Raw genomic sequence first — 13,177 nt, 5'->3', positions numbered from 1 at the left:
GGAGCTATGCAAACTTATGAAGGAATGAGCAGGGGAAGGGCATCTGGAGGAACAAAGGAGGAATAGATAGAACAGGGGTATAAAACGGACCAGTCGTATGTAAAAGAGGGCAGTCAGTACACTTGTCTGACTGAGCCCAGCACCTGATCACCATAGTCGTCTTAGTAAATCCTGTCTCCTTATTAAATCTTTTCTTAACTATCTCTCTTTGTAATCTCACTATCTATCCCATGTGTATGTGCGTTGTGAGGATGAAGTGCCAAGCTACTGAGGGTCCTGTGTGAGTGGATTTGGTACCAGCAAACAGAGTCAGATCGGGAATGTGGGTGCCCTGGCCGGTGGTGCCAGCTGCTGGAGCCAGTGACATCTCAGTCTCAGCCACTGGAGCGGGTGGAGGTCTCGGCAGCCGGCTGCTGAGGCGGGAACAGCGTGTGTCCCAAAAACCTGCTACTGGGAGGGACCGGTATGGGTGAGGCGAGTGAGGGGCTCAGCACCAGCAGCTGGAGCGGGACCGCGGATCACAGCTCATGTGCCTGATGCTGGCTGCCAAGGGTGGCGAGTGCCAGTATCTTCCCCGAAGTGGGTGTGCATGTCTCATTCACTGGCAGACTTCAAGCTGGACTCACTGGTGGGTAGAAGACGCTGGGTCCAGGCAGGGGTATCAGGCAGGCAAGGATCCATGCTGTTGCCCAGGGCGACCTGTGAGTGTGGAGTGCCTGTGGGATGAGTGTGAGTGCTAGGTGTTTGCAGCAAGCATCAAGCTGGACCAGCCAGCAAGTAGGCAGCCCCTGAGGCAGGTAAGAGGGCTGGGATCTGGGCTGGCAGAGGGGCCGCAAAGGTACATGTCGTTGTGCATCCAGAGAGTTTCGTGTGTGTGCCTGCACTAGTGACCTTTTCTTTCTTGCCAGCCTGAGAGGAGAAGGGGACGTGGCTGCCTGTGCTTGTGTTACGCGTGGGTCCTGTGTGCGGGTACTGTTGAAAGCAGTGCCTCATATGTGGCAGTGCGTGTGACCAGCCGAGTCAGTGTCCTCTGTGCGTGTCTCTAGGACACGTGCTCAGCTTCGCTACTGGCTGAACCTGCAAATGGGAAGGTGGCAGCCATGTCCCTCCTGGGCAGAGACCCTGGGCCGGAGCTGCAAGAGGTGACAGCCACTCCTAACATCCCGTAACATTTTTTAGCCATAAAAAGACTTTTTCTTTTCCCTCTATGGTGGCTTAATTTATTTAAGATTTTTTGATGAGGAACCTTGTGGAATGTTTTCAGAAATCCAAGTAACCTTCAGATCAGCTGTATTCCCTCGTCTTCATGCCTGCTGACTCCTTAGGATGCCTCCAGTAGTTCTGTGAGCCCTGACTTCTCTTCACAAAAATCATACTTCCCAATATATCATATATTCCAAACCTGTCTGCATTATTGCAGTTTCCACTATTTGCAACGTGCAGAGGTGAGCTTTATCAGTCTGCAGTTTTCTGGATTTTCATCAGAAGTATTTTCAAATATTTCCAAAATGTTTATCACCTTCAAGTTTATATATGCACAGGAGGCTTAAGGAAAATACCATATTGGCCCTGCGTGTTCTCTTCCTGCTCTTGGCCTTTAAAAAAAGGATTATTTTTAATGTCCACACTTTTTGCAAATTAATGCTCACATTTAACCTGCCAAATTTTGTGATCCTTTATAATTTACTCATTTGAACACAACTTTAACTTATCAAAAGATGCATCCTTGTTTGTAGCGACTGCTCTTTTCATTCTGTCTAGACATGCTGGCTTCCTTTTACCATTTCTCAGGCCCTTCTGAGAAACATGAATATATGAAGATCTGCCATGTCTCAAAGTGGTGTCCTTGCGTAGCCTTCTATCTACCTGAAAAACTCTAACTCATGTAGTTTTTAGCGCTATTCTAACCTTTTAAATTCTTTTTAGCAAGTTTTCTTTCTTTTTAGTGTATATTTAAGTTATTTCTTGGTTCTGATAGTCAGAAGCAAGTCAAAAGTTACTTCTTCTCCTGGATTCTCCACTAACTTCTAAATATTATATATGATTTTCCAACGTCGATTCTTGAAAGTAGGCTATATATAGATACACCCCTCTGCACAGAGGGAATAACAGAGCTGTAGAATAATACTGAAGCTTCTCTGAGAACACTACTTCAGCTCTGACTAGCAAGTCCTGTCATGCCCTGCTACCTTCAGATTGCCATGTCTTATCAGAATGAGCCAGAAGACATTAACCCACCACCTTCTTACAAAGCTGTCCTACACAGCTTTCCTCATGTTTGACTCAATCTCTGGCACAAGAAGCTCTTCTTTCTGTAGGTGAGATTGTCTGAATTGTTCTCCTAGTCATCAAAACTGAGATGAAATAAGGATTTCTTCTTAGAGAGCAAAGTATGTCATCCCTTTTCCATATGAGGTGTTTACCCTTGGGATCCATTTCCTGGAACACAGACGGGCATTTTGGGCAGCTAGAGCAGGTACGTGGCTTAAGAGGATAGGTGGACTAGGTTTGAGGAAAAACTCTCATTAACTTTGCAGACCACCAGTGGTGCACAGAATGCATAAACCTCTGCCTCGGTAGTATTCTGATGAAATGGGGTAACTGGAGGAAGCAGCTACTCGTTTTAAAAGTTAGAAGGACAAAGAAATCCTCACAATTTAATGCAGAGGGGGAAATAACTTCCCCTGGTACTTCCACTACTCGCAGACAAAACTGCCTATGTGAAATTCAGTAGTTATTAGAGCAATTGGCCTGAACTGAGACCTCTGGGAGAACGGATAAGGTGCTACATATGCCCGATTTAGTTTTCTTAAAACTAGCCAAGGCAGCTAGCTCTATAAGACCTGACGTTGCCCTGACTGTGGAGGAGGCACTTGCCCTCACTGCCTCTAATGCATATGTGATTGGTTTATTTTACAGTACAAGCATAGTAACAACTTCCATGATCTATGCACATTAATTTACTCATAAAGAAAATAATCGTGTGCTTTTGAGTGCCTTACGCCAATTTTTGAAAGGGTACCATTATTTGCAAGCCTTGGAAAGCACCTTTTCCTCAAACTGCTCATGTGGAAAAATGTAAATGATGGCCTACAGGTGCACTTCTGCCAAGAATTACATGGGGTTATTTCAAAATTTTTTCAATGCAAAATGTTCTGTGTGTTGGACTTAGCCATGTTTCCCTAACAACAGACTAATAGATAAATAGCAACGTGACATCCTTTTGCGGCAGCGGTGATTTGGGCTGTCACGACTGAAAAAGAATCTCAGCAATCAGACTAATTGATCTCTAAGCGGCCATTGCCCCACTCAGATAAAACGAAGGGAGGTGGGTGACAGCTCAGGGAAAGTTCAGGACCAGCAATCTGTATTTGTCAGGACTGAACCCGTTTTTTGACTGAATCGTGAAAATGCCCCCTCCCAGAGCCAACACCGAAGCGTTACAGTTCCTGCCGGCCCGGAGCAGGCGGAACACCCAGCTCCCCGTGAGCACACCAGAGCGCTCCGACTTCTCAGCGGCCCCTGCGAGCTCACGCCCTCTCCTCGCCTGGGCTGGAGGCTGCTTCGCGCGGGGCGGCCCGGCCCGGCCCGGCCCGGCCCGGCCCGGCCGGGAGAGCTCAGCACGGGCGGCCCGGACAGCTCCGCCGGGGGCCGCGGCGGGAGGCGCTTTCCAAGGCCGCTGCCGGGGCCGGCGGGGCCCGGGCGGGCAGTCGGCGGCTGCGGGACCGGCTGTCTGCTTCCTACCCGCGGCGAAACCTCTGGGCTGAAGGCACGGGCAGCGCAAGGGGCCGCCCTCCCAGCCTGACCGGCCGCGGGACAGGCCCCCCCCCCCCCCCCCGGTCCGGCTGCCGGCGGTCACGTTTCGCGGGGCACGACCAGCGCTCCCCGGCAGGGCGCTCCTCCCAGGCAGCGCCTGGCGGCGGGGGGAGAAGATGGAGACCTCCCCGCCGCGGACCCCCCCAGGTAGGGCGCCCGCTGCCACCAGCTGCCGAAGCTGCCGCCGGCAGCCGGGCGCGGGCGAAGTTGGCGAGGCGCGTCCCGAGGAGGGGCCAGCGGCGCGCTGCGGCGGGGCCGTGCGGGCCGGCTGCCGGCTGCGGGCCGCCCTGCAGCCCCTACGCCTGCCCTGGGCGCGCCCCCTCTGCCCGCGCCCCCCCGCGCGGCTCGGGCACCGCCCCCGCGGGCTCGGCGCAGGCGTCGGCCGCGGAGCCGCCGGGACGGGAGGGTCAGCGCGGGGCGCGGGCGGCGTTGCCAGCGGCAGCGGCGGAGCGGAGGGCTGCCCGGCCGCTGCCGCCTCTCATGCCTTCGCGGCAACAAAGAGCGCGCTGAGCGGCGGGCGGCGGCGGCGGCGCCGGGCCCCTGGCTGTGCCGGCGCGGAGGGCTCCGGGAGACGATGGCGAGGAAGGGAGAAGCCTCCACGCCTCTCTACGGTGAGCGGCCGGGCAAAGCGGGGGCAAAAGCGGGGCGGGCGCCGGCGGGCGCGGGCAGCCGGCGCCTGTGCCTCCCTCCGGCCTGTTTACATTGCGGATCCAGCCGGCGTGCGGCAGCGGCGGCGAGAGTTTGTTTTCCTCGGCCGATGCTGGGGGCGGGGTGGGCGCAGGGCCCCCCCCGTGTGGGAGGGAGCCCCCAAAGGCGCCGGGGCTCCCCTCGGCTCGTGCTGCGGCTCGCCCGGCCCGAAGACGGCGGGACGGTCGGGTTCGGGGAGGGGGGCCGCCGGGCGCAGAGATGGGGGCGGGCGGGGCGAGGACCTCCCCCAGCGCCCCCTCCCCGGGAGCAGGTGCGTTCTGGCCGCTTTGTCCGCGCTCCGGGGAGGTGAGGGCGGCGGTGCCTGCCCGCCCGGGGGCCGGCGCGGGCGGGCGGGAAGGCCGCCGGGCGGCAGGTGCGCGGCGGCGGGGAGGGCCGGCCGTGGGGCGCTGGGGGCCGGGCCGGGCCGGGCCGGGGAGGGCCGGCCGTGGGGCGCTGGGGGCCGGGCCGGGCCGGGGAGGGCCGGCCGTGGGGCGCTGGGGGCCGGGCCGGGGAGGGCCGGCCGTGGGGCGCTGGGGGCCGGGCCGGGCCGGGCCGGTGAGGGCCGGCCGTGGGGCGCTGGGGGCCGGGCCGGGGAGGGCCGGCCGTGGGGCGCTGGGGGCCGGGCCGGGCCGGGCCGCGGGGCCGTTGGGCGCGCGGGAGCGGTGTGTGGGGCTGGGGGCCGCTTACCCGCGGGCCGCGGTGCGGCCGTGGCACCGGGGCCGGGAGGCGGGAGCCCGCTGTGCTGGTGGTACTTGTGGGGCGCTGGTGTTCCGGGCGTGGGGACTGGGAGCTCCAGGGGCGTAGCCGGGGCAGCCGGGCTGAGCGAGCTCCGCGCCCTGGCTGGCTCCTGCCAGCCGGCGCGTCGGGGAAGGTCACCGCGGGCAGACCTTGACCTCGGTGCTCCAGCTCGGCTTTAATTGCCCCGTGGAAGCGAATATAGCTGCGACAGAGCACACGGGGTTTGCGGAGCTTCTCAGCCCGTGTGAAGGTGTTGCTACACAACCGATCTCCTCTTCCAGTGTGCGCGAGATTTCCATGGCAAAACCGATCCGCAGAATGAGCGAACCCCCTTAGAAACAAGGCTGCTTTTCTGTGAGTCCCAAAGGCTGCCTGCCGTTGGCTGGGCTGCCAAGCCATCTTTGCCTGTCTGTGTAAAGCAGCCTTTGCCTTCATGTCACAGGCACGCTGTGCTGCATGTTTACAACTCGGAAAACTCTATTTTGTAGTTCACCTCTATGGTCCGAGCCTTGATGTGGCTAAAGCAAAATTCACAGCACGGCTTCCTCCCAAAAAGGAAGAGGAAGAAAGCCTTTAGGGAGGGAAGACAAGCCAGAAAGAAATTAGTGTTTCAAAGGTGAAATCTAAATAGGTGAGTCTATAGTTATTTAACTCCTGAGAGAACCTGTTCCTACTCCTGCGGAATTCAAATGGTTTTGCAGGTTACTGCAGAGGGAGTAGTCCTATGACCGCAGATATTCACCACTGATGGTAGAAAGGTAGGCATGGAAATACTCTTCTGAAAGAAGGCAGGAACACGATATTCAGGAAGGGAAAATACCTTTTGAATAGAGTTCAGTAAGTGCTGCATATGCTTCCTCACTTGCCGTTTGTAAGCAAGAACACTCTGATAAGGAAGTCATGATAGGAAGTACCGAGTGTTGTATTGTCATAATACAATAATTTTTTAACTTCATTTTTCAAAGCATGTTACTCAGGTAAGAAAGGGTGATCCTTTAGTTATTCAGCTTAAGGGAGGAGGACAACATATCTGTAATCAACTTGTAGTTCTGAAGAATTATTCTGACTAGAGTTTTTGCTATTGTAGCTGTTTCATGTCATCAGTGTGTTTACTTCCTTTTATCTCATTTGCATATGTGGATTTTGTTAACAGTAGTGTGTGTTGTGTGACCGCATTTGCAGAAATCTTGAGTGGTCTCAAGATTCTTGAGTAGTCTCAATCTTCTCTAGTCTTGTATTGGGAAGCCAGGTTTGCATTCAGAATTGTTTTCCCTGTTAGATCCCGGAATGTGAACGACTTACAAAAGCAAAGTGCAGCATTTCCAAATTCAGCATATATGGTGTGGTTTTCCTTTTAAATTAGGTTGCTGTAACAGTTATTCTCTTCACTTTGTTGTCTCTGCCAGTAACTGGTTATTTATTAGACGTAGAAGTGTCCTAAGCGCCTCTCCTTGGAATCTCAAGGATTCCTCAGAGTTTCAGCATTTATAAATGACAAAGGCAAATTCTTCTCAAAAGTTTTGGTCTTTCAACTTGTGGTATCAATCTGATTCTTTAGAAGAGTTGAGTCAAGCCCGTGGTTGACAGCTGATGTTAGACTCCATGAACAGTTTTGTAACTACCTCAGATTTCTCTTTGAGGTAACAAGTATCCTATCGGGTGACGGGTTATTAGAGTTAGACGGACTGCTGGAAGCGCAAGGTACTGGGCAGAATGGTTGCCTGGTAGTGTGAATATGGCTCTGTAGAAGGTTTTGATAAGCCCATAGGCATTTTGAGGCCTGTTCCTCTTAAGCTCTCTCACTTCTAGCTGTGTTGTCTGTCTGTATGCATGTGTGAGAAGGATCGTAAGCTCATCTTTGAGAACAAGCTTCGTAGTGGTTCCTTAAGTTTTGTCGTCATTGGGATAGCTGTAAGCTAACTCCAGGAACTGCGTCATGTTTTTCCTTAAAATGGGTTAAATATGAAGGATTTGTCAAGAACAACGACATTGACTTTATCGAGGCCTCTCTCTCTAGCAGGGGACTTCCAAATGAGAAAAAGCAAAGTTCTTTCCCAACAGGAAGGTTGCCACTGAAGCTAAGGAGGCAAATTACTCATTATTTCCTTTTCTCATTATGGCTGATTTTTGAGGTTGTGGGATCTTTATTTTTTAACCAAAGTAGTATTTTCTTTCATGTAACTGCAGTATTAAGGGCTATCATGTGACTGTTGAAGTCAATGGTAAAATTCTTTTTGACTTCATTGCAGAATCAGACTCTGAGCAGTGATTGTACCATAAGCAATTTACTATAGTAGTGAACTGTAGTTCAGTTGTTAGCTTACAAGTCACTGAAGTCCAAATGGATGATGACATTGTCTTTAAAGAAAGCTTTTATCACTATTTTAAGAAATATCATTGAGAGGAAGTATATGAAGTGCCAAATTTTATTACTTTCAACTCTAATTTAGCTAGCTGACTTTTTTCTATCTGCATATTTAGATACTCTCTAGGAAGAACTACTTTCCTATTATTTCTTTTGCCAGTAGTGGGTGCAACCAAAATTGGGATTCCTAGTTACTGCTGTGATCGTGTCAGGTTTTTTTACTAAAAAGAATTCTATTTGTTTATTTTCCCAAGTGGGGGCGGTTCTTCTGCTTCCCTTGGAAGACCTTTTGATGAACTATGAAACTTTCCATCAAGATATATGTTATTTCATGTAGCTTGGCCTGCATTTCCCTTTCTTAAGTTCATCCAGTTACACATATGTACCATATAGGAAGGACACCCTCAGTCTAAGGAAAATGGGCTATTTAGCCAGAGCAGTGTCATATGACATGGAAGCTGTTGGCTGTGACACTGCTGCAGGTAAAGCCTCCTTAGCTCCTGCTCGTAAATCCTTGTGTATCGTGTTATGTAACTCATTTCATCTTCTGAGGTTCAAATTTCTTACCAGTGGGTGACATTCATATTAAAGCTGAAACTTGAATTAACACTTTATTCACATTTGAATATACTCAGAAGTGTTAGAAGTAGGTGAAACTCAGATTCAGATGGTTTAAAGCTTTCTTCCTCTGACATAAGTTTGGTCCACTTTATCTAGGCTTTGCAGTGCATGTTTTAGGTGGGATAAATCATGTACTCTTTGAGCACATTTGCTGAACCTAGGTATAGAGCTTCAGCAATGTATGATTTTGCTAACATCCTAGTTTCAGATAAAACAATTCACTGTGGAATAAATTTAGGGGGCTGGGGAGAAAAACAGAGAATTTTAAAAGCAGTGCTTTGTAGTATGTTTCCTGTTGCTTATTACTGCTGATAGGTCTCTTTGAGTGAGAAGTTTCTCGCTTAGCGTGCTGCTTCATCTTTTACCCAGTCCTGTGGTAATGTCTTCCACAACATCCTTGTCCCAAGAGTCACAGTCAATGGCTCAATATCCAAGTGGAAACCAGTAATGAGTGGTGTCTGTATTGGGACCAATGCTATTTAATATCTTCATTAACAACAAGAGATAGCAGCATCAAGTGCACCCTCAGCAAGTCTGCAGACAACACCAAGCTGAGTGCAACTGAGGTGCAGTTGATTCGCTAGAGGGACAGGATGCCATCCAGAGGGACCATGACAGGCTTGAGGAGTGGACCCGTGCGAATCTCTTGAAGTCCAGCAAGGCCAAGTGCAAGGTCCTGCACCTAGGTCGGGGCAATCCCCAGTATCAGTATAGGCTGCGAGATGAATGGTTTGAGTGTAGCCCTGCGGAGAAGGACTTGGGGGTACCGCTGGATGAAAAATTGGACGTGAACTGGCAATGTGCGCTCGCAGCCCAGAAAGCCAATCGTGTCCTGGCCTACATAAAAAGAAGCGTGGCCAGCAGGTCGAGGGAAGTGATTCTCCCCCTCTGCTCTGCTCTGGTGAGACCCCACCTGGACTACTGCATCCAGCTCTGGGGTACCCAGCACTAGAAAGACACGGACCTGTTTGAGCAGGTCCAGAGGAGGGCTACGAAACTGGTCAGAGGGCTGGAACACCTCTCCTATGAAGAGAGGCTGAAAGAGTTGGGGTTGTTCAGCCTGGAGTTGAGAAGGCTTCTAGGGAGACCTTATTGCCACCTTTCAATATGTAAAGGGGGTTTGTAAGAAAGATGGAGAAAGACTTTTTTTTTACCAAGGCCTGTATTGACAGGACAAGGGGCAATGGTTTTAAACTGACAGAGGGTAGGTTTAGGTTGGACATAAGGCAGAAATTTTTTATGATGAGGGTGGTGGGATGCTGGAATGGGTTTTCCAGACAAGTTGTGGATGCCCCGTCATTGGAAGTGTTCAAGGTTAGGTTGGATGTGGCTTTGAGCAACCTCATCTAGTGAAAGATGTCCCTGCCTGTGGCAGGGGGGTTGGACTAGATGATCTTTACAGGTCCCTTCCAACCCAAAGCATTCTGTGATCTGTATATATGATTTGTATTTGTAGCAAGCACCTGTTGTCCCAAGTTGTTTAGATGACTATAATTCTTATACCATCCTTCTAACTTGCGTGGGTAGTAATTGCATGAAGGAGAAGGTGGTGTGTTGACTTTAAATTGTGATGAGATTCTGAACAGTAGGTAATTAAGTTGAACTTGATTATCTGTTCCAAATTTTTCCATTAAAAAGGTAAATTCCGTGAGTACCAGCACTCAGGAAGCCAGGTTTCCTATGCTCATGTCTTGTGACTGATTGACGCTGTTGTCAATCAAGTTTTGGGAGACATTTAGACAGTAACTTCCCCTCCCCCCATCTTTGATTCTCTGCAGTCTAATACGGTGTTTGCTTAACCTTTCATGCCTCGGGCGTGTACAGGGTAGTCTTTCTCTCCCTCCTGCTGATTTTCACAAAATGTGAAATTATCTTAACACATATCCACTCTTCTAGCAGATTTAATGGAAGTTGGTAATGGAATCATAAGTTATTAAAAGTATAAGCAATACACACAGAGAAGGTTTATGCAATCACATTGTAGATTTATTGAAAAGTAGGTTTAATAGACACAATACTGACAATACTTGCAAAAGGGTGACTTGTTGAAAAAACTGAAGATACTGCAGTATGTACTTTGGTTGAGGTGAAAGTGACAAAGCAATTTTAGGCCATTTATGTGGCTGCTGTTTCCCTCTTGACTTCAAAAACATAAAATGAATGCAGTAGGGGACACATACAAGACCATCACACTTTGTGTATGTGAGGTAGCTTTCTAATATCTCAAAGTATGAGGAATGTTTCTTCCCAGAGTAGAACTGGGCTCTAAATCAGGTGTCTAATGTGGAGATGTGTTTGCATACTCTGAGCTGTATGACATATTTATTATTTGTAGTCAGGAAGTTCATGATCATGTTGAATGTTCTTATAATGTGTTTGTTTTCTTGGAATAGACAAGACATAAAGCATATATTGTAATTCACTGAATAATCAGTATGGTATCAAGGAAGAATTAGAAATGCAGTACAAATTTGTTTCATTTTATCTTTTTGTCATTACAAGATTTTAACTCAAATTTATCTCTAAAGAAGTCAATAGAGGGTTGTGCCCCAAAACTTCATGAAGCACAGGACTGATAATCCTAACTCTTTTTTAGGCATATTAGATTACAGTATTAGGGAAAAAATAAAGATCCCTACAGAACTGTGTGAGAGTAAACACAAAGATTTGCAATAGCTTTCTAGATAAATTACAGTCAATTACGTAAGTATGCATTTCAGAACTGTTTAAATGCACCTTTTCGTAATACTTTAAATGTGCATTATTGACTGCAATAGGATATGATATAAATACGTATCTAGACACTGTAAAAGACATATACTGTTTTTATTGGACTATGGTGACTATCTCTATTAATGGGTATTTTAAAAAAATGTGGAGTATTTACTCAATAGAATAGAGACTTTCTGAACAGCAGTGTGGTTTATTGTGTATTATGGTAAAACCCTGATTACAAAGATAACTGGATGTTCTTAGTTTTTTGTGCAGTTGTAGTATTTCGGAAGCGTCTTTACTCTGGTACTTTGGTGATAGTGATACCTTCATGGGATTCCTACACTGTGCTGATCTCAGAAACAGTTTAAACATCTTTTCCTCATTGGGATTATCATGGAGACTTTTATGGGATGACTTGGATTTATAAAGCTAGGCACATTCTAAGTTTTTGCAAGAGGTCTTCAACAGATTATTGACGAGATGCGAACAATAGCTCAGTTAAATTTACAAACATTTCCTTTGATACAACAATAAGTGCTTACTTTATTAATATAAGTAGCTGAGTTGAATTCAAAGTCTCTTCTTAAAATATGAAAGTACTGCATACCAGAAACGGTTAGGTCTGTAAGTGAATAGGCAACAAAACCAGTAGGATTTAGTCAATACAAATTGCTCATCTAGTGGTCTAGTACTTCTTTGTATTACTTAAGCCAAATTAATTACTACAGTTTCCAGTCCAATTAAGATTCTAGAGTAAGTGAAAGCATCCAGGCTCTGATATATCATCCTTTCAAGCTTGAGTATTGTACTTCTTTCAGCTTATTGACTTAAGCCGAGCCATTCTTGGGAGTAAGGTATTGCTCAGCTATGAACAAGGATGATGCAATCAGAACATCTTTAAGTGAGAAGATTAACTTAACTGTTACGCATAGTTATACACTATTTAGTTGATTATTTATTGCTGAGTGGTATGACTGTCACTGAACATTACCCAGAAAGAAATAGTTTAATAAGCTAGGCTTCTTTATGACTAAATAAACTTTATGTCTGCTAACAAGCAGGATATTAATACATAGTTGAGAGGAAATTCTCTCTGCTACCATACAATTTAACAATGATGTAATGAAATTAACTCTAACCTTTGCACAGTCCTCTGTCAGATGGATTGGAGCAGTTTCTACGTGATACGAACTCTAGGACGGTGTGGGTGTGTAATGGAGTTGTTACGCAGGAGGAGATAAAGCTCAAACCCACTGCTTTTAGTGGAACTCCCTGTGTTATCAAATCAAGTCTTTACATACATGTACGGAATTTTCAAAGCCTTTAGTGTTCTTGTTTCCCGGGCCTATGTGATCTGAAAGAGGAGACATTGCCCAGAAACATGAAGCATAACTGTTGCAGAGTTAGAATTAGTACACTTACCATAACTTGGTAGTTTTGTCAGAGTTAGTGAATCCTTCTGTTTAGGAATCCTTTCATATTTCTCTGCATTCAGGGTGCCAAGAGCACGAATAGGTTGTCATGACCCTGACCAGTCTCACTTGGGGCTTCCACCCACGTCCTCTGACCAAGGGTTCAGTTTAAGCTCAGGCTGGTGCCTTTGGTTCCTGCCTGAGCTGTGTCCGAGGGGTGTCTGTCCCCAGTCCCATTTCTGAAGTGCTGCATGGAATCCCTGGACCCTGTTACCGTGTCTTGCCTGATTGTCACTGAACTGTCAGTAGGACCTGTTGCTGTCACTGCTTTGCGTGCCTGCCCCTGGCGCTATAGGCGTGAGGTCATTGCACAGCCTGTGTTTTGGGCGTCCTGGGGATCAGACTTGCCTTCCCTTAGGGAGCAGTCCTGCTCTTGCTGTTCCTTGACGCTCTGTAGTCTGTCTCCACATCATTTTGTCTGCTCAATATGACTGTTAAACACTAAAAGCCAATCCTTTTTGGATTAATTAGCATTTTGTGCATTTGCCACAAAGCAGTTGTTTTCACAACTCAACTTGATAAAAAGAAATTAAAGAAACCTCTCTATATCAAATGCAGAGACACTAATGGTTGTGTAAAAGTGAGACTTGGCACTTCTCATACCTATTTGACATGTTTGTGCTGTGGTGTGCTGGCAGTTAAATATCCTCAGGTGTTCCATCTCTTTCCAAGCTTCTCTCACTTTCAAAATCAGGTACAGTCTTAAATGTAAAATAAAATTAAATCTAGCCCTGCCTATTTTTCTCTCATGCACCTACATGTA

Source organism: Gavia stellata, chromosome 10, assembly GCF_030936135.1.
Source record: "Gavia stellata isolate bGavSte3 chromosome 10, bGavSte3.hap2, whole genome shotgun sequence".
Lineage (NCBI taxonomy): Eukaryota > Metazoa > Chordata > Aves > Gaviiformes > Gaviidae > Gavia > Gavia stellata.
Note: the sequence above shows the minus strand (reverse complement) of the source record.